The sequence below is a fragment of the Staurois parvus genome, unplaced genomic scaffold, assembly GCF_062004578.1.
Source record: "Staurois parvus isolate SC_StPar_1 unplaced genomic scaffold, SC_StPar_1.0 ptg000623l, whole genome shotgun sequence".
NCBI classification, from domain to species: Eukaryota; Metazoa; Chordata; class Amphibia; order Anura; family Ranidae; genus Staurois; species Staurois parvus.
In genome coordinates this window covers 166010-188541 of record NW_028318419.1, presented here as the reverse complement: position 1 = coordinate 188541, position 22532 = coordinate 166010, and the positions used below count along the sequence as shown (strand labels likewise).

Here is a 22532-nt window from a genome sequence, read left to right as displayed (position 1 = left end):
CTGCGAGCTGTTCTGTCTGATATTTTTCTTGGTCTTCCAGATCTTGCTTAAACTTCCACTGTTCCTGATGACTGCCATTTCTTAATTACATTCCGAACAGAGGATATTGACATCTGAAAATGCTTTGCTATCTTCTTATAGCCTTCTCCAGCTTTGTGAGCGTCAACTATTTTCAGTTTCAGTTTTCTAGACAACTGCTTAGAAGAACCCATGGTGCTGATTGTTGGGGCAAGGTCAGATGAGTCTGGGCATTTAAAACCTTTGAGCTTGACATCACCTGGTCTTCCCAGACGATGATTGAGAACAATCCATGACACTGGCAGGTCTCAGTCTTGCAAAGGGGGCAGTGCATGCTATAAATTCTGCAGGGTGCCCAAACTTTTGCAGACTCCATTTTTTTGTTTTCTGTTATTTTGAAAGTGTAAATGATGGAAATAAAATCTAACTTTTGTTGACATATTATAAGAATGTCTAATCTGTAATTTGATGCCTTTTGGAGATTTTTCCATCTTTCCTTGGCTTCTTTATGCACATTAATACACATTTTTAGCTGGGGTGCCCAAACTTTCGATCCCCACTGTACATGGAACTTGCAAACCATAAGTCCACCACAAGTCCCTAAATTAGTCCAGATACAAGAAAGGAGGTAGGGCAGCCTGAGCACCAGGCTGTGGTAGAGCAGAAGCAGGCTCTAGAAATGGGATAAACCAAGAGAGAGAAACAGCGCCCCCAGTGCAGACTGTGACACAACTTTGTATTAAAAAGTAGGTTGGCAACTCACATTTTGGTGATAAAAACAGGCTCCTCAGTAAGATAGATGGGCCATACACCACATCGCCATGGTGATCTTCTGTTGTAGGATGGTAGGAGTCAGCATGGATTGATGGATCCACCAGGACTTCCTCCGGTCCCTGAGGCCCGCTGTCTAGCGCAGTCCAGGACAGCAGCGTTGGTGTCTGATGTCATCTGAGTACAACGCGTTTCTGAGCATCCATCGGGCTCGGCGTAGACCCCCGTGCTCCTTTCCCAAGCAAGTGATACTTCACTCTTGTATGCAGAGATGGAGGGAGATATCACACTGAGGATATTTTCATTGTTGGGAATCTGTATTCAGAGTCTCAGATATCTCCCTTCCTGTTTATAGGGGTTGTACTTAGATGGACGGGGCCATCTCACCCGTGCACACAGGGCCTCTCTCTCTCACTTCCAAGGCCCAGGACCAAGTGGGGCCGCATTCATGTGAATTCAACATTAGGGCGGTGTAACGGAACCGACCCAGTCTGCACTTGGGTACTTCCATTAGAATACCGCTTCCCCGTCCGAACACCGACCACAGACACCACAGCCGACCATACAAGACTAGTTTATTTGAACACAGATACAAGATATATACACTTAGGGGACAAATCCCCCCTCCCTGTATAATGTCACAGGGTGGAGCAATCTACATTTAGCAACAAGAGACACACAGGTATTCAAACTTCACACCAGCACACAGTCCCATCAGGAGGGAGGGCTGCTGGAGACACTCCCCCCCCCCCCCACTGAGCTAATACACAAACACATACATCCCATAATAGTTTGCTCCCAAGCCAGACACACAAAAGAACAATGGGATGCAACCACATGGCATTAAACAATCAACAACCCCCCCCCCAATATTAGGACAGATCGCCCTGTACCCCTAACAGGCACAGGGTGACTTACACATAAGAGGGATATGGGGAGCTGAGACAGGGTCTCCCCACCTCTCCAAAGTGAGCTGTGTTCCATGGGCCCCCCACCCATAGTGAGCTGTGTTCCATGGGCTCCCCACCTACAGTGACTCCCGTCACAGGCAGCACCCCAGATTAGAAGTGAGCCGTACACCCGGTGCAACTGTATCACCATCGGAGGCTTTGCTGCGCGAGCCACACTGTCCTATGTTACATACACCTCTGGTGTCTTTTTTCTCAGAGAATAGGTGTAGGAACTGCCCCCCTTTAAGTCATTGTATATCTCCACCCCCTGCCCACCTCCGAGCACCATCCCTTGGTTCCTCCCCCTACCCACCTCCCAGTACGGCTCCTTTTAAGTAGTTTGTTTGAAATGTTTTAAGGATAACAAGAAAAGCAGTAAAATAGATCTCTTGCAGCCAGGAACAGTAGACCTCCCCAGCAACAACAGACCCATCAGCAACAATAGATCCTCCCACAGCAATAGCCCCACCCCCAGCCAGAATCAATAGACCTCCCACAACAAAATACCACCCTGGCCAAAATAGAACTACCCCAGCAAAAATAGACCCCCAGCAGCACAACAGATCTCCCAGCAGCTAGAACCAATAGACCCTCCGGGATCCAGCATCTATAGATCTCTCCCTCAACAGTAGATCTCTCCTAGCACCAGCTGACCCCCTCCCCCCCCCCAGCAACAATAGTATTCTGCAGAAACAACAGACCCAATGCAAAAATAGATTTTCCCTCCAGCAACAATAGATTCCCCAGCATCCAGCATTAATAGCCCCAGCCAGACTAACTATGTAATAGACCCTCTAGCACACCCCAGCACCCCTTGCCATTGCATACATTCAGCGCTGGAGCTGTGTTCCCCCACGCTCCGGCTGAATAAAGCCCTGCCTCTGTGGAATATGACATTTTGAAGGGGTCACTGCGGAGCTTGTTTCCGTTCTTCAAGTCCATCCCTCCTATCATCTGGCTTCTAGTGATGGAGTAAAGGTTCCTCCATACTACAGCACATTATGGCTTAGTTAACTTTTCCTGTACCTACAGCTAGGTTCCTGAGGTCTCCACTACACGGATTTCACCATAGCTGGGGAACCGACCACTCGGGAGGGAAAAAGTGAACCGCTCCCCAGGACCCGTCACCCTGTACTATACTTCTGCTGTCCGGTTGCCATAACATTCCCTTTTGCTGGTTGCCCCTAGTAAGGGCTTACTCATCTCTCCACCCGGTGTGTGTTGCAGGCCCTGTTTGCTACATGCCATGTACCACCATGCACCCCTTTGTAGTAACTTCAGACCAGGGGCGGACTGACAACTCATGGGGCCCCCGGGCAATAATGAATCATGGGGCCCCTGTGTCCTTGCCCAAACTCAAAAAAGCCTATGAAACAAAAGGTACCAGGGGCATCTCATGGGGCCCCCTACTGACCCCAGGCCCTCGGGCAGTGCCCGAGTTTCCAAATGGTCAGTCCACCCCTGCTTTAGGCCAGGCCTTTGTTAACAACTTTAATGGACATTACAGTCCAAGGTGTAACAAGGGTCCCACCCCAACTAACTAGTTTCAGGCTTCCGAGAGCATACCTTCCCAGGTAATAGTCCATGGTCTGGAGGGGTCCTAGTCAGGTGGATTCCCTTACTGGGTGCTATGTGGGTTGCTCACGCTTACATCTTCATGGTGGGCCTCTTTATCTTCTTCCCATGCGGCCACGGCGGACCCCCTGAGCAGAGGCTGCCCCTTATTTATTGGTAGCACAGGGTGGAGGGAAGAGCCCAGAAAAAGCCTGGGAAAAATGCAGAAACTGAGTTACCCCCTTCCTTCCTGAGCACCCTAAAAAACGTATGCAAATTAGCAGCAACCTCTGTAAGCTCCTTCTTACACAAGAGAACGTCTGAAATGTTTAAACGTTTGTGGCTTGGAAAAAGGTTAAAAAAATATACATACCATAGAAATCCGAACTGGAAGCCCCATCGACATCAACCAAGCTCCCAAAAAGTTGTATATAGAGCAGTAAATGGAGTAGTTTGGAAAGTTCCTGATGCCCTTCCCGGTGATGTGATGGAGCCAAAAAACAGACTAAATTACTTTCTTTAAAAATTCTACCAGGGATACATAGATAGAAGAGGTAGGGGTGGCATTAGCTGTCAAATTAAGGGTGCTCAAGCAACAGCAAAGACAGATATTAGTGTAGCGCCCTCCTAGATAGGCTGTTAGGTAAATTTAAGTTCTTTTTGGCTCCCCTGTAATTAGTGGAGCAGTTTGTGATTGCTTTGGTCTGTTCTAGGCTTCACTGGCTGCAGGCTCGGCTGCTTCTCCCTGCCTTCTGGAGGATTCTAGAATGTAGTGGGCTGAAAGAATATTTATGTGGTCTCAGCCATTCAATTTAGGGGGGTTGCCCAAAAGGTGATTATACCAGGTGAAGACTGGAATGTTTTGGAGGCCTCTCCCGCACCTCCTGCCCAACACTCCTGAAGGTAGAGACAGAGTGTGTGAGGGCAAAGAGTGGCACGAGTGCTGGAGTAGCTGGCTGGTAGTGTCCACTCTGTAAGAGGGTAGAGCTGGTAGTCACTGTCCTCGGAATGGAGCGCAGGAGCAGCTTGGCACCTGAGCAGAAGATGAAGCAGGACCAGGAGACAGGCAGCATACAGCGGTCAGCAGTGACCGGGCAATGAGGAACCGAATCGGCAGTGTAAGGGACCGCCCGGCGGTACCACTAGCACTCCACTGATCGGTCGTCCCCAGCGTACGGAGTCTAAGCCCCAGAGTACTTGTTCACCAGAGCCCCTGATGGTGGGGATGGACTTGGAGTACCCCGGGACCAGGTCGTGACTACTGAGGACACCCATCAGTGGTAGGGGTATTCGCCAGGGGCTCCCACGGGAGAGAGCCAGGTATGAGGAGGTCTGGAGACCCCGTTGAGAGGGATGGATGGATGGATGGCTGAGCAAGTGCAAGGTCAGACAAGCCGGGTCGGTAACTATTGGGACGGTGCGGTACAGAGCAGCGGGCAAAGAATAGTCGGGTCACACGCCAGGTCAGCAACAGCGGGTCAGATCCAATAGGGGGCATTCAGGAGAGGTCAGGCAAGCAAGGGTCAAGAACAGGAGAAAGCAGCAAGGTCAAGGCACAATCCGGGTCAGCAACTTACTATAACAGGTTCACAGGAAACAAGGAGACCAGAAGGCACTGAATGACAGCTCAGGGCCGTTTAAATATCCCGCCCTGCGCTGTCATTGGTGCCAGGCGCGTGCCCGCGGTCTCTACTGCGCATGCGCGAACTTGATTGCCGCGGTCGGCCAGGTCCCGCTGCCCGCGTCCCTGCCGAGCCCAGCGCCGCGGCGATCCCCGACAGGCAGGCAGTGCAAGTCCAGGAAGCAGGCCAAGGTCAACGTAATCAGGGGAACAGAGTTTAAGCAGAAGCCGAAGTGAAGTCCAAAGGCAAGCCGGGTCATACACAGGTAAGCAGGTACAGCAGATCACAGGAACAAGCTGAAGACCATTCAGCAACTGCTCATGACAGACCAGTTTAAATCGGCCATTGGGCACCAAGTGTGCACGCTAATTGGAATGCGCATGAGCCCGTTTGCATGTGTGCGCAATGAACTGGAAAACCACATCTTTTGCTTCTTCACTCATAAATATGAGCACGAGAGCAATGCATACGAAAATGAGCTTAAGACTTTACTGGTTCTCTGGTGCTAGGAATTCGGTTTCTCTTACAGTGATTGAGGAGTGCATATATAATCTGGGACTTGAGGCCACTAGGTTCCTGTCCAGAAAGAGGACCTCCCAGCCTGAAGGGCTGCTGCTCTTCTGGGCAGTTCAGCTGTGCTTTCCCTTTTTGCTCATTGAGGTCTCAGCTGTGCTAAAGCCAGGGACCTATTCTTCTGAACCTTTCAGGAACTGACTGAGGGATTTATCTGAGGATCTGGTCTGGAGAGTTCACAGGAGGTAAGTCTGTCTGATACTGGAAGGAGGCATCTAAGTATCCAGGGACATTTGTGAGTACAGATCGGTGTGTGAGAGCCCAGTGACCATGTGCTGCTACTGTCCCTCTTGCATCAGTGTCAGCCTGTGCCTAAAGGTGGACATTTTCTTTTATGGTGTCCCTGTGTAGCTCAGTCCATTATTGGACTCGGAAAGGAAGTGTCCTTGTGCTACTGTTGTGTACCACTTGGGTTCCCAGCTTGAGGTGGTTGTAGCGGTAGTTGTGTGTGACTGGCCGGCCAGGAGACGGGGCTGTGGTCCATCTAGTAGAGTTTGGCTTTGCCGGAGGATCCGGCTCCTGGTGGCAGCCACTGGAAATAAAGACTGGTGCAGCACCCACTCATCCCTTAAGGGGAGCTCTGGCTGTTTTGGATCACCAGTAAAGCCCCAGGATCTATTTGATGTACCATTCTACCCTTCAGAGGGAAGTTACCCCATCACCTGACTTACCCTGATGACATTTGGATTTATGTTTACGGGAGCATTTACATTGCGCGTCTGGTGAGTGCGCAATTCTTCCACAACTATTGCACAAGCACCGGCCCACCAGGAAAACAAGCACCTTAAAAGCACTGAAAGTCACCTTTGAACTGTTTACTATTTACTCTATGCTCGTTTATGAACTTTTATTCAGTACCCTTTTATCAGATTCATGGTCTTTATTTTAATAATATTTAGCGCTGCACCATTATTGAACTGTTTTATTGAGGTTTTATCTTGGTTACCTTTGTGCATAGCTGCTTCCCCCCCTTCTTAGTGCGCTCACATACTCCTACCATTTACCACTTGGGTATCGCACGGCTCCCTGCACCCTATCCAAATTCAACTGACAATAAAGAATCAAAATATATCACTAGACTGTTCAGAGGGGTATCTGTCATTGTGTACCTAACTGCCATTACACTAGCTGGGGGAGAGAGCCTGAGACAAATCAGCAGGCCCTTTTGGGGCTCTGCACCCCCAAGGAAGAAATAGCCTTTGGAGTAGCCTCAGATCCCCTTCACCTAGAAGATTTTTTTTTGAAATCAGAAGAGGTTTATTGAAAATAGTCTCCGGCAGGTACAGGAGACAAATTGTACAGCATTTGAACAATGAAGAAAAAGATGAATACAACAATTACAGACACAGCTCTTCCATCTCCACAGTGATACAAGGTTAAAGGCGTTACAATGCCTATTTATAAGTCCCTGCAGGCGGGGGAGCAAACAGACCATTCATTATATGAGAGTAGCTTAGGGGGGTTATAACCCAAAGGGCCTCACAACATGAGCATCTGGACCAACTCCAGCGGGCCAAGGCCAGGGGTATTCAGCCATAGAGCCCATAGCTTGTCAAACTTGTTCGGGCGTCCTCTATTATTATTATTATACAGGATTTATATAGCGCCAACAGTTTGCTCAGTGCTGTACATTGTAGTGGGGACAGTACATGAGACAATACAGTAACAATACAATACACGAGGGGTTCGAGGGCCCTGCTCTTTGGAGCTTACAATCTAGGAGGGAGGGGGTAGAGGTACAGGAGGAAATAGCTGTGGGGGATGGAGTGGTAGGAGGAGATCGGCTGTTAGGTGAGGGCGGGGTAGGCTTCCCTGAAGAGATGAGTTTTCAGGGTGCGCCTAAAGGTGAGGAGGGTAGGTGACAGTCTGATGGATTGGGGTAGTGAGTTCCAGAGGATGGGGGAAATTCAGGCGTGGGAGGAGGAGACCAGGGAACTAGAGAGTAGGAGGTCTTGTGAGGAGTGAAGAGTACGGGTTGGGTGGTATTTGGGTATCAGGTCGGTGAGGTAGTTTGGGGCAGTATTATGAATGGCTTTGTACGTCAATGTTAGTAGTTTGAATTTTATGCGTTGGGCAATCGGAAGCCAGTGGAGGGATTGGCAGAGGGGGGTGGAGGACACTGAGTGGAGGCCAGTGGAGGGATTGGCAGAGGGGGGTGGAGGACACTGAGTGGAGGCCAGTGGAGGGATTGGCAGAGGGGGGTGGAGGACACTGAGTGGAGGACAGTGGAGGGAATGACAGAGGGGGGTGGCGGATACGGAGCGGTTGGTGAGGTGGATGAGTCTGGCCGCTGAGTTCAGGATAGACTGAAGCGGGGATAGTCTGTGACGAGGTAGGCCGGTGAGGAGGGAGTTGCAGTAGTCGAGTCATGAGATAAGGGAGTGGATGAGTAGTTTGGTAGTGTCTGGGGTTAGGAACGAACGTATTTTGGAGATGTTGTGGAGGTGGAGTCTGCATGAATTTGCCAGTGATTGGACATGGGGTTGGAAGGACACATTGGAGTCAAGAGTGACACCCAAGACTTTGGCTTGCGGGGTGGGACTGATGGTGGCGTTATTGGTCGCGATGCCCTCTATGTTGGTAAATCATTTTCTCCAATCTCAGAGAGTCGGCTACAGCCTGTATTCACACCTTCACAAAGGGAGGCGAGACTGACTTCCAATAAGTTAAAATGAACTTGCGGGCCACAAATAAGGCCCTGGAAATAGCTTCTCGAGTGAAATCGCAGGTGATGGTTTCACCAAAAACATTAAGCAGGCAGCACATGAGATCTAGAGGGACAGAGGATTGAAAAAAATGAATTCCTAATATCAAGCACCCCTTTCCAATATGGGTGAAGCTTGGGGCATCTCCAAAGTAGGTGGAGAAGATCTCCATGGTCACGTAAACACTTAATACATCAGGGATCGGGCTGGATACCCATTTTATGCAGTGTCTGCAGTGTATAATGAACCCGATACAAAATATACACTGAAGGAAATGCGTATTTGCTCCCCGGCTGATGTTGAATGTTCGCCCCTCACAAAGAAATGATTGGTCTAAAAATCGAATGTTCGGTGTATTGTAAAACTGAAAGACAGAAAAGCAACATAAAATTCAGCAGAAATGCATGTCTAACAAATGATGACTGATCTGCATGTTCATGAGGGAAAGAAGGATTTGATCCCCTATCATTCAGCAGGATTTCTGGCTCCCAGGTGTCTTTCATACAGGTAACATGCTGAGATTAGAAGCAGTCTCTTAAAGGGAGTGCTGCTAATCTCATTGTGTTACCTGTATAAAAGACACCTGTCCACAGGAGCAATCAAACCATCAGATTCCAAACTCTCCACCATAGCAAAGACTAAAGAGCTGTCCAAGGATGTCAGGGACAAGATGGTAGACCTACACAAGGCTGGACTGGGCTACCAAACTATGGCCAAGCAGCTTGGTGAGAAGGTGACAACAGTTGGTGCAATCATTCACAAATGGAAGAAACACAAAACAAGTGTCAGTCTCCCTAGGTCTGGTGCACCATGCAAGATCTCACCTCGTGGAGTGTCAATGATCATGAGAACAGTGAGGAATCATCCCAGAACTACACGTGAGGATCTTGTCAATGATCTCCAGGCAGCTGGGACCACAGTCACCAAGAAAACAATTGGTAACACACTACGCCGACAAGGACTGAAATCCTGCAGTGCCCGCAAGGTCCCTCTGCTCAAGAAAGCACATGTCCAGGCCCGTCTGAAGTCTGCCACTGAACATCTGAATGATGCAGAGGAGGACTGGTGGGAAGTGTTGTGGTCAGAGGAGACCAAAATCCAGCTCTTTGGCATCAACTCAACTGGCCGTGTTTGGAGGAGGAGGAATGCTGCCTATGACCCCAAGAACACCATCCCAACTGTCAAACATGGTGGTGGAAACATTCTGCTTTGGGGGGGTTTTTCTGCTAAGGGGACAAGACAACTGCACCGCATCAAAGGGACGATGGACGGGGAAATGTACCCTCAAATCTTGGGTGAGAACCTTCTTCCCTCAGCCAGGGCATTGAAAATGGGTGGTGGATGGGTGTTCCAGCATGACAATGACCCAAAACACATGGCCAAGGCAACAAAGGAGCGGCTCAAGAAGAAGCACATTAAGGCCCTGGAGTGGCCTAGCCAGTCTCCAGACCTTCATCCGATTGAAAATCTGTGGAGGGAGCTGAAAGTTCGAGTTGCCAAACGTCAGCCACCAAACCTTAATGACTTGGAGAGGATCTGCCAAGAGGAGTAGGCCAAAATCCCTCCTGAGATGTGTGCAAACCTGGGGGCCAACTCCAGGAAACATCTGACCTCTGTGATTGCCAACAAGGGATTGGCCACCAAGTACTAAGTCATGTTTTGTGAAGGGGATCAAATACGTATTTCCCTCATGAATATGCAAATCAGTCATCACTTGTTAGACGCATTTCTGCTGAATTTTTTGTTGCTATTCTGTCTCTCAGTGTTACACCGAACATTCGATTTTTAGATCGATCATTTCTTTGTGAGTGGGCGAACCTTCAAAATCAGCGGGTTATCAGATACGCATTTCCTTCACTGTACAACTGGGAAAGCCTCTGAGCCATATTGAGCGAACAGGTTGTAATAGCTGCAAATACTTCCTCCCATTGGTCACCTGAGATCAGGCCTACAGTTGCAAGAAAAAGTATGTGAACCCCTTGCGATTACGTGGAGTTTTGCATGAATTGGGCATAAAATGTGCTCTGAACGTCATCTAAGTCACAACAATAGAAGAACACAGTCTGCTGAACATAATACTACACAAACATTAGATGTTGCCATGGTTTAATTGCACATAAAATGTAAACATTCACAGTGCAGGGAGGAAAAAGTATGTGAACTTTTGGACTTAATAACTGGTTGACCCTCCTTTGGCAGCAATAACCTCAACCAAACGTTTCCTGTAGTTGCAGATCAGACCTGCACAACGATCTGGAGTCATTTTGGACCACTCCTCTTCACAAAACTGTTTCAGTGTAGCAATATTCTTGGGGTGTCTGGTGTGAATTGCTCTCTTAAGGTCATGCCACAGCATTTCAATGGGGTTGAGGTCAGGACTCTGACTGGGCCACTCCAGAAGGAGTATTCTGTGCTGTTGTAGCCATTGTTTTGTTGAATGACTTGTATGCTTTGGGTCATTGTCCTGTTGCATCACCCATCCTCTGCGGAGCTTCAGTTGGCGGACAGATGGTCGTACGTTTTCCTGCAAAATGTCTTGATAAACTCTGGAATTCATTTTCCCATCAATGACAACAATCCGTCCAGGCCCTGAGGCAGCAAAGCAGCCCCAAACCATGATGCTCCCTCCGCCATGTTTCACAGTGGGGATGAGGTTTTGATGTTGGTGTGCTGTGCCTTTTTTTTCTCCACACATAGTGTTGTGTGTTCTTCCCAAACAACTCAATCTTGGTTTCATCTGTCCACAGTATATTCTGCCAGTAGTGCTGTGGAACATCCAGGTGCTCTTTTACAAACTTCAAACGTGGTGCAATATTCTTTTTGGACAGCAATGGCTTCCTCCGTGGTGTCCTCCCATGTACTCCATTCTTGTTTCATGTTTTCCTTATTGTAGATGTGTCACTAAAAATGTTAGCATGTGCCAGAGATTTCTGTAGGTCTTTAGCTGACACTCTGGGATTCTTCTTTATCTCATGCAGCATTCTGCGCTGTGCTCTTGCAGTCATTTTTACAGGAGGACCACACCTAGGGAGAGCAGCAACAGTGCTAAACTTTCTCCATTTGTAGACAGTCTGTCTTACCGTGGACACATGAACATCAAGGCTCAAGGAGATACTTTTGTAACCCTTTCCAGCTTCATGCAAGTCAACAATTCTTGATCGTAGGTCTTCTGAGAGCTCTTTTCAGCGAGGCATGGTTCACATCAGACAGTGCTTCTTGAAACCAGTAAACCCCAAACAGGTGTGTGTTTTTTAAGGGCAGGACAGTTGTCAGCAACACATCCAATATCATCACACTGATTGGAGTCAAGGTTGGCTCACTCCTGGCTCCAATTAGCTCTGGGAGAAGTCATTAAGCTAGGGCCTCACATACTTTTTCCTCCCTGCACTGTGAATGTTTACATGTTATGTGCAATTAAACCATGGCAACATCTAATGTTTGTGTAGTATTATGTTCAGCAGACTGTGTTCTTCTATTGTTGTGACTTAGATGATGTTCAGAGCACATTTTATGCTAAATTCATGCAAAACTCCACGGAATCCCAAGGGGTTCACATACTTTTTCTTGCAACTGTAAATCCTTCTCCCAATGTGAAAGGACTCATATGGGGTATTGCCTAAGGAATCTAGTCAGTAGCATAGAGTATCCCTGCGATATAAACCCTTTAGAGGTTTCAACAAAAGTGATTAGGTTAAGGAACAGGGAAGGGATAGATGCCAGTCACAAGAAGGGTCCTGGGCTCTAATGGAATGTTGGAGTTGTAGATAGTAAAAGTGCATAGATGAAGGCAGGGCAAATTGTCTTTGTAAATCTGGGAAGGGTACCAAAGCACTAAAAATTTGGAACAGTTGAGCAATTCCATAGCTCTTCCATCTGGGGTTCTGTTGAAGCTTGACCAGCTCAACATAGGAGGCATTGCACCAAATCGCACTGTACCTGGTGAAACCCTGTATTCCTTGCAGGTACCTAGTTTCATTCCAAACTTTCTGCATTGAGTTATACGTGGGGAAACGTCTATTGGTTTTGCTAAACGCTCGCGATCCAAGTGCCTCAGGGATAGAGGTCTTTCCTGTGTATGCAAGAGCGGATTGGGCAGAGGGGTTTGTAGCCACCAGACATGGGGTCGTGATAGGAGACATGCAGCCTACGAGGTGTTGGGATTGTGCCTCTAAGTAGTATAGCCAGGGGTTGGGAAGAGCAAGACCTTTGTTGGCCTTAGAATGCTGGAGCTGCTCCAGACGGAGCCTGGGAGGACGGTCATTCAAGATGAGGGAGCAAAAGTGAGAATTAACATGGCGAAATACTGCAAGAGGAAGCACTACCGGGAGTTATGCAGGAGGCATAGGAGTTGGGGCATAAGGATCATCACCCAGAAGATTTTTAAACATTTAAAACAAAAGTAACCAGGGTTACCTATGTAGAAGAGGGTTGTGGTGGCACCAGAAGTCAAGCAACAACAGAAGCAGATAAAAGGAAGAAATAGCCTTTGGAGTAGCCTTAAATCCCTTTCTCCCAGCTTTCTGAAATTTCAAACTTAAAAAAAAAAAAAAATATCTAAAATTTGTTATTTGGATTTGATGGCCCAAATTTGTGAACTTCATTTAAAATCTAAAGCTGTCCAAAATTCAAGGTGAACTGTATTTAGGCTCCATTCTACCCCGAGGACCCTTTTGTAAATTCTCTCCCCCTCTTGTCAAGTGATTATTTCTGTATAAATTAAAGCTAGACCGTCAAAAAAGAGAAGACGGTCTCGTCTTTCCTGAGTGATACAGAAAAAAGGAGATTAGTGTACCCAAGAGTAAGGCTTGGCATCTGTTTATTTGCTTCCTGTATGCATCGGGATGGAAAAATGGCAGCTAATGCGGTCAAAGTGATAGAACCAAGTACTCCCAATGCAATATTTAATATTCCTCTAGCAAAATGGGCCGTCATGGTATTAAAATATGGTTGTTGGGAAAATTTCTTCATTAAAAAGCCCCAGAGGAAAAGAAAAACAACGACCCTGATTTATTTCATGTCAATACATTTTGTCAGAGAATTAGTAAACCAATGATGGCCCATCCATCAAGCTGGATATTAAAGCAGAAGTGTATAGTGTAAGTTGCTGGTCTGAGCATTAAAGCCCATCACTGGGAAAACCAACACCCCCATCCCTCTCACCCCACCTGTTCACACAAATTAAAAAAAAAAAGATCTTGTTTTACTTTCTAGAGACTGCTATTATGTGACCCTCTGCAGCATCTCTTTCTCCAGTGAAGACTGGGATTTGGCCACCACTAACTGTTCTTGCTATGATGCCTTGTTGTGAAGTTATTACACTGATGGAGTCTTCTGGACCCTTTGAGGACACCGTCAATGGACATGCAATGGGAAGAGTCCATGTTGTAAGTGTGTGATGTGGGCACCCCTAGAAGATGTTGTCATTTTGAAGGCTAGAAGATAAAAGACTACTACTTGGCACGTATGCGAGGCCCAGTCTGCCTCATGCATGGCCGTCACAAGCAGCCTGGTGGTCTCCACAGATTTCAGGACATACATGCAGGGCCATGGATAAGGTTGCACCACCAGTTCTCCTGTGGAGAATCGGAGGTGGGTAGCTAGGGTGATTGGCATAGAATTGGTCTTTCAGCTGCTACAGAGAGAGCCGTACAGGGGATCGGTTCCAGTAAGTGCACCAATCACCCTCCCTGTGCACCATACGTTTCCCCCTGCTGCCTAAGCCTCCAGTGTACCCCCCCACCCCACCCCTGCAGTACTGCTTGCTTACCTTCTCTCCTTCCCACCAGCAGCTGCAAGCACGCAATAGGATCCTTCAGGATGGAGAAGAGTCCGGTAATTTGTCACATTTACCAGCCCCTTTCTTTCCTGAATGAACTCAATGAGTGATTGGTACTGATCACTCACTGTGTTCATTCATAATTGAACCATAGTAAACTGTATTTTTTTTTTTTTGCGGGGGGGATGGTGGGGTGGGGTGGGCTGTCAGGCTGGCTGTACGTGGGGCCCCATAATCTCTAACAGAAGGCTTGGTCCATGGGACTCCGTTCTGTTCCCAATCTTCTGCATAAGTGTCAACCAACCTCCATTAGACTCCATCCTGCCTCCAGACAGGGTCGGAAGCAACAGGCCTAAGCTCCAGGCCTTAAACACATCCAAGTCTCTTCAGACAGGCAGACAGGCCTAAGAAACTACTCCTTCGCATGAACCCTCCCCAGACCAGATCCTGGGGAAAAGAGAGCTTGCATCAGCCAGCCCCAAATATTTATACCCTTTCCCATGATGCATCACTGGCACAGGAAACTGTTAGTGGTGGTTCAAGAAGAGATATGAATGTTCATAATCCAGACCCACTACGTGATCTCACACTAATGCCAGAGGTTACACGCAGGGGGTGTCAAACTGGCAGCTGTTGCGAAACTACAAGTCCCATCATGCCTCTGCCTTTGGGAGTCATGCTTGTACAGGGGCGGACTGACCATTTGGAAACTCGGGCACTGCACAAGGGCCCGGGGTCAGTAGGGGGCCCCATGAGATGCCCCTGGTACCTTTTTCATAGGCTTTTTTTAGTTTGGGCAAGGACACAGGGGCCCCATGATCCCCTATTGCCCGGGGGCCCCATGAGTTGTCAGTCCGCCCCTGTGCTTGTAACTGTCAATTCTGCAATGCCTCATGGGACTTGTAGTTTGGCAACAGCTGGAGGGCCGCCAATTTGACACCCGTATTTTAAGTGATTCCAATGGTTACACAGACACTCGATCATATCGGCAGGCAGCACAAGTGGGCTTCCCCACCCCCACCACCGTCACCTGTCGAGAGAGAGAGGAACTGACATTGTTCCTCCTCTGTGACCCGGAAGCGATGAGATTTCTTCACTTCCGGTTTTGACCATTAAAAGGCCAGGAAAGCAGCCAATCAGACTGATTGTTGTCTGATCGGTTGCTGTGGAACCCATAAGAGAGATTTGGGGTCTAATAGACCCCTAATCTTTCCATAAAGAGGACCTATCACAGCCCATGCTTTCACAAGGGATGTTATTCATGCCTTGTGAAAGCAATAAGGTTCATGAAAAAAAAGTGACAGTAAAAAAAATTCAAGTCTCACATAAAATAAATAATAAGACATTTTTTTTAAATTTAAGGCGCACCCCCCCCCCCCCCCCACCATGCTTACGCACAAATGCAAACGCATACGTAATTCCCACTTCGGTGATCGCGAAGTATCGTCGTGAACGTCAGAGCGAGAGCAAAAAGTTTAGCTCCGGAACTCCTGTGTAACTCCAAACTGGTACCCTGTAAAGCGTCACCCATGGAGATTTTTAGGTACCGTAGTTTGCGCCATTCCACGAGCCTACGCAATTTTGCAGCGTGACATCATCATTAGGATCTATGTACTTGGCGTGACATCATCATTAGGATCTATGTACTTGGCGTGACATCATCATTAGGATCTATGTACTTGGCGTGACATCATCATTAGGATCTATGTACTTGGCGTGACATCATCATTAGGATCTATGTACTTGGCGTGACATCATCATTAGGATCTATGTACTTGGCGTGACATCATCATTAGGATCTATGTACTTGGCGTGACATCATCATTAGGATCTATGTACTTGGCGTGACATCATCATTAGGATCTATGTACTTGGCGTGACATCATCATTAGGATCTATGTACTTGGCGTGACATCATCATTAGGATCTATGTACTTGGCGTGACATCATCATTAGGATCTATGTACTTGGCGTGACATCATCATTAGGATCTATGTACTTGGCGTGACATCATCATTAGGATCTATGTACTTGGCGTGACATCATCTTTTATATTTTAACAAACAATGAGTTATTATATTGTGTTTGCGCAAATACCATGTGACCACCATTTTCTTCTCTAGGAACTCTGCAAAAAAAAAAATAGCGTTTGGGGGTGTGGCCTGGGCAGGAAGTGCTTAAATAAGGTTTTAACTTTGCGCTTTTTATCTCCTCCTCATCTCCCTGCCTGTCTCCAGCACCGCCCCCGAGGACTAGCAGGGAGCGGAGAGATCTTGCAGTATGACGAGCACTGATTGGGTGCTCCTCAGGAAAGAGGAGTGTCCGGCTTTCTTAACGCCCAGCAGAAGCGCGTCTGCTGAGCGAGTAAATGCAGCGCCGGCTCCGATGACAAAAAAGAAACAAAACTTTATTCCTTCAGGTTGCCCTCGTACGCAGAGGAGCTTGGATGCTCAAGTACAAGTGGATGCTGAGCAGCCAAATCAAGCTCTGATGTCGGCTCCGGGAGACTCCGTTCACACCGGCGCGGTTTGGGATTGCGGCAATATCATTGAGATTCTTCTGCCAACGATCTCAAAACGCACTACAATCGCAAAACGCAAGTTCAGGTGCCATTATTTTAAATTACGTGGTGCGGTTTTGCCGTGATTGTCGCGCGATTTATTGTGCAGCAATCGCATCGTGTGAAGCTTTTCACCCATAAAGAAGCTCCTGTTCCTTTTTCATTGACAAGCTTCACGCGATGTAATTTGCTGCGATAAATTACGCAACAAAACCGCACTACGTTTTCGGTGCCTTTGAAAATAGCGGCCACTGAACCTGCAAATTGCGATTGTAGTGCGCTTTGAGTTCGCAGGCAGAACCGCAACGATACTGCCGCAATCCCAAAACGCCCAGGCGTGGATGGAGCCCTAGTTCCCGAATCGTATGCGGATCAGATGCATCCCGGAAGGCAAAGATTCGCACGGCATCTGAAAATACATTGTATTCTATGAAGGACGATTACATCTATGCAGATTTTCGACCAGATAAAGAAAGGGTCCTGTGAGAGTTTGAAGCGTTGGGTTCCAAAGTCGCACAGCATAGAGTATAGCGGCATTCTGAGATAACTGTCCACATAGGATGCCATTCAAAGCCGGCTTTGCATTGAGGTCAGGGGCGTATTTACCACAAGGCATTTGCCTAGGGCGGCATTTTTCAGGGGGGCAGCACTGCCCCCCAAAAGAATGGATGGAAGAAGGTACACACTCAGCATGGGGACCAGGTGGGATCTGAGAGAGGCTGCGGGCTGCTTGATGGTGGTTGTAGAGCAGGGGCGTCCCTAATGTTGGTGTCACCCGGTGCGATAACACTCGGTGTCACCCCTACGACGATCCCCGCAGAATGGATCGGATCTGCGGATTGAGCATAATGGATAGGACTCCGATCCATTATCCTCCCCAATCCGAAAATCCGTTCCATTCTGTGGGGATCATTGGCATGCAACCTATACGGGGTGACACCGGCTTCACAAAAAGGTAAGTTGTAAAGCAAGCTGACGATCCCCGCAGGATGGATCGGATCTGTGTATTGGGGAGGATAATGGATTGGACTCCGATCCGTTATGCTCAATCCGCAGATCCGATCCATCCTGTGGGGATCATCGGCTTATTTTACAACCAGGGGCGGACTGACCATTTGGAAACTCGGGCACTGCCCGAGGGCTCAGGGTCGGTAGGGGGCCCCATGAGATGCCCCTGGTACCTTTTTCATAGTCATTTTTGAGTGTGGGCAAGGACACAGGGGCCCCATGATCCCCTATTGCCCGGGGGCCCCATGAGTTGTCAGTCCGCCCCTGTTTACAACTTACCTTTTCGTGGAGCGGGTCCAGTGTCACTTGGTGCGGCGCACACCCCCCGCATCTGCCTAGGGACGCCACTGATGTAGAACCTGACTCTCGTTCCCGGGAAAGTCTTCTCTCTCACCAGGGTGGGGAGGGGGGTTACCAGTGTATGGGGGGTGGTGGAAGTGGAAGTCTCTCTCGGAGAAGGGGGGGGGGAGTTGGGGTCTTTTTCGTCAATGTCAGGCTCTCTTCAAGGGGGTTGAGGGTGTTGGTCGGTGTCAGGGTCTCTCCGTCGGGGGAGAGACTATTTTTGTGTTGCCTAGGGCAGCATGACACCTAAATGCACCGCTGATCGAAGTGGCTGGAAGACGGATTTGAATCGCGATGGAAATGCTGAACAACTACCTCTGACAATCGCACTGAAAACCGGCATTAAAATCGCACCTCATGAAGTAAACCCCACTGCTTGCCTGCAGCAGGTCTAAAAGTAGAAAAAAAACCCCACCTGCCCAGTGCCAGGAACCGCATGCCCCCGTGCGTCCGGTGATACTCACCCCGAATTCTACCTGCCTACAGGCACATCACATGACCACGGATTCGGAATAGGCAGTGCCTAAGGTCATCAAGTGCCCAAGGCAAAGATGCCAAACTGCTCCCCCCCCATCATGATGTCCAAGCTCATCCTATGCCCAGCAGTGCCCCCATCATTGCATTGTGCCCAGGGGAGTCGCCCCTTCTGCCCACCCCTTGTCCCCTCCCCAGGATAAGGAAATGGGGCTCTTAGGTGGACGAACATTAGTAACGGTGTGTGGGGGGGGGGGAGTAATTTTTTTTCAACTATTGTTTAGCCGAAGATCAGTTTTGAGGAACTTCATGACTCCTCTCAACATCTCCTGCACCCCTTTCCCTTTGCCGTTCATTATCTGGATACTAATGTTCCCAGAAGTGGGAAACAAAATAAAAGTAGAAATGGGTTTAACGAAGGTTTGCTGGAAATGATTGCGATTGTATTTGGAGGGACCCAGAAGGAGAAGCCCCCGAGTATTCCGCTGCTCTTCTGAGCTTTGCAGGCAGCGGGTGGCACTACGGCCAGCTTTTGACTTTCGCCTGGCAATCACTTTTCATCGGGCAAGCCCCGGTGTCATCTCATCAGTGGACAAGCGGACATTCTCAGGGCTGAAGCAGTTAAAGTGTTGAGTGTCCTCAGATATGTAAAAATACCATCAGTCGTGGAATTGGCAATTTTACATTGGACAGGCGATGAGATCGCGAGGTCGCTGTTACCGCGCCTCTTCTCCCCTCATCGTCACCCACCCCACAGACTCCGGCTCCCTGTATCCTGAGGCCAAGGAGCGAGGAGAATGGAGCTTCCGTATGGAAACCACGACCTTGGGGCGCCAGGATGAATGTGACGGAGAAGGATTATTGCTGTAGTTGATGTTTTCTTGTGTTTGCCCCGAAGGCACTAAATAGTTTACGCAGAAAGTGCTTTGCAAGTGCACTTATCCTGTACAGGAGATCGATATTTTATTCCAGACATACAAGTAATCGGCTTACCGTAAGTGACCTTATCAATGGATAACCTTGTTCCCAGGTAGACGTGTATGTGAGTTCCATGGGCACCGATGGAGGCTGGAAAAGGATGTCCCCCCCTTACCCCTGTCTCTCTTCGCTCTCTCCCCTCTCTATCTGTATTTTTCTCTGTCTTCCCCCTCTTTGTCCTCTCTCCCTCCTCCTCCCCCCTCTCTCTCCCTCTACCCTACCTCTCACTTTCCTTCTCTCTCTCTCTCCCCCTCTCTCTCCCCCACCTCTCACCCCCCTCTCTCTCCCCTCTCTCACCCCCACCTCTCTCTCTCCTCTCTCTCTCCCCCCACCTCTCACTCTCCTCCTCTCTCTCTCCCCATCTCTCTCTCTCCCCATCTCTCTCTCTCCCCCCTTTCTCTCCCCATCTCACTCTCTCCCTTTCCCCCCTTCCCTCTCCCCCCTCTTTCCCCCTCCCTTTCTTGCTTTCGACCCTCTCTTCTCTGTCTCTCTTCTCTGTCCTTCTCCCTCTCTCCCCCACACCTTTCACTCTCTCTCCTCCCACCTCTCTCTCTCTCCACCCCCAACCTCTCACTCTCCTCTCTCTCCCCCTCTCTCTCTCTCCCCCACCTCTCTCTCCCCTCTCTCTCTCCCCCACCTCTCTCCCCACCTCTCTCTCTTTCCTCTCTCCCCCACCTCTCTCTCTCTCTTCCCCCTTTTTCTCTCCTTTCTTCCTCCTCCCCTCTCTCTCCTCTACCTCTCAATCTCCCTTTCTCGCTCTTCTCCCTCTCCCCCCAATTTCTCCCCCCCCCTTTCTCTCCCCATCTCACTCTCTCCCTTTCCCCCCCCTTCCCTCTCCCCCCCCCTTTCTCGCTCTCGACCCTCTCTCTTTTTCCCTTCTCTCTTTGTCTTCCCCTCTCCCCCTCTCTCTCTCCTCTGTCCTCCCTCTCTCCCCCACACCTCTCACTCTCCTCTTCTCTCTCTCCAATCTTTCTCTACCCCCACCTCTCTCTCACTCTCCTCCCCCTCTTTCTCTCCTTTCTTCCTCCTCCGCTCTCTCTACCCCACCTCTCTCCCTTTCTCACTGCTCTCCCCCCATTTCTCTCCCCATCTCACTCTCTCCCTTTCCCCCTTCCCTCTCAACCCTCTCTTCCTCCCCCTTTCTCGCTCTCGCCCCTCTCTCTTTTTTCCCTTCTCTCTCTCTTCCCCTCTCTCCTCTCCTCTCTCCTCTGTCCTTCTCCCTCTCTCCCCCACACCTCTCTCTCTTTCTCGCTCTCCTCCCCTCTTCCCCCCATTTCTCTCCCCTACCTCATTGTCTCCCTTTCCTGCTCTTGCCCCTCTCTCTTTTTCCCTTCTCTCTCCTCTCTCTCTCTCCTCCCCTCCCCCTTTCTCTCCTCTCCTCCCCCTTTCTCACTCTCTTCCTCTATCTCCCCCCCCCCCCCGTCTCTCTCTCTTGCCCCTCCTTCTGTTTCTTTCTCCTATCTGCTCTCCTTCCCTCCCCCCCCCCGGCTCTCAAATTCAAATAAGCTTTATTGGTGGTAACAAATACATTTCAACATTGCCAAAGCAGTTCTGTTTATATAGGTGGAAAGCTCTAGGGTAGTCTATGGGGGATTAGGGACTAATATAGAGGGGGAGAGTCCATGTAAACAATATAAGTCCTCAGTTTTTCAGCTATGTTCACCATTGGCTCCTCTTCTCCCAGTAGGATTTGGAGTTTCCTCTTCTCTTCTATAGAAGTGAAATCTGGGATGAGAGCGGAAAGTCTCTGGAAGTGAGTGCCCCTCACTGATGAGGACTTGGGGCTCCAAAGCAGGAAGTGGTCCTCATCCTCCAGGACCCCCTTGTCACACTGTAGCAGGGAGTGGTCCTCGCCCTCCAGGACCCTCTAGTTACATTGTAACAGGAAGTTGTCCTCGCCCTCTAGGACCCCCTGGTCACATTGTAGAAGGAAGTGGTCCTCATCTTCCAGGACCCCCTGGTCACATTGTAGCAGGAAGTGGTCCTCATCCTCCAGGACTCCCTGGTCACACTGTAGCAGGAAGTGGTCCTCATCCTCCAGGACCCCCTTGTCACATTGTAGCAGGAAGTGGTCCTCATCTTCCAGAACCCCCTGGTCACACTGTAGTAGGAAGTGGTCCTCATCCTCCAGGACCCCCTAGTCAAACTGTAGCAGGACATGGTTCTCATCCTCTAGGACCCCCTGGTCACACTGTAGCATGAAGTGGCCCTCATCCTCTAGGACCCCCTAGTCAGATTGTAGCAGGAAGTGGTTCTCATCCTCCAGGACCCCCTGGTCACATTGTAGCAGGAAGTGGTTCTCATCCTCTAGGACCCCCTGGTCACATTGTAGCAGGAAGTGGTCCTCCTCTTCCAGGACCCCCTGATCACATTGTATTAGGAAGTGGCCCTCAGCATCTAGGACCCCCTAGTCACATTGTAGCAGAAAGTGGTGATCATCCTCCAGGACCCCCTGGTCACATTGTAGAAGGAAGTGATCCTCATCCTCCAGGACCCCCTGGTCATACTGTAGCAGGAAGTAGTCCACATCCTCCAGGACCCCCTGGTTACACTGTAGCAGGAAGTGGTCCTCATCCTCCAGGACCCCCTGGTCACACTGTAGCAGGAAGTGTTTCTTATCCTCCAGGACCCCCTTGTTATACTGTAGCAGGAAGTGGTCCTTGTCCTCCAGGACCCCATGGTCACATTGCTGGCACAGTCTCCTCTCCCTGAGCTTGTAGGTCTGTCTGTGCTGTCCTGGTTCCAGGCTGTGGGCTCTCAGTCTGTACCGGCTCAGGGTCTTCCTATCTTTGAGGCCTTGTAGCACCTCCAGGTATGGAGCCAGTTTGCAGTCTCTGCAGTCTCTGCAGTGACTGGTAAACAGTTTGTTTCTTGGATTTAGTTTTTTCATTTCTCCCCAACATATTTTTCTTTGTAATCGTTCATTATGTTTTTTATTTGAGATTTTGTCAGGCTGAATTGTTGGTGTAACACCCCCTTGGGTATTACTTGGCTAGACATAGAGGTTCAGCTCCCACCCGAATCTGGAGACACCTCCGATTATACCCAGAACACTTCGACACTCTGAGAATATTTTTTATGGATTTTATTGCAGAAGACAAACCCTGCAAGAGAATTAGCTGAATTAACTCCAGGAATGTACATAAAATACAGATACCACTTCGCATAACACAATTAGTAAGAAGTCGCTATTCACTCTCC

General features: G+C 49.1%; 1 pseudogene; it reads right to left on the bottom strand.

Annotated features, from left to right (window-relative positions):
* Positions 1-8113: 8113 nt before the first annotated feature.
* LOC149449373 (uncharacterized) lies at positions 8114-22221 on the bottom strand (annotated as a pseudogene).
* Positions 22222-22532: the final 311 nt, after the last annotated feature.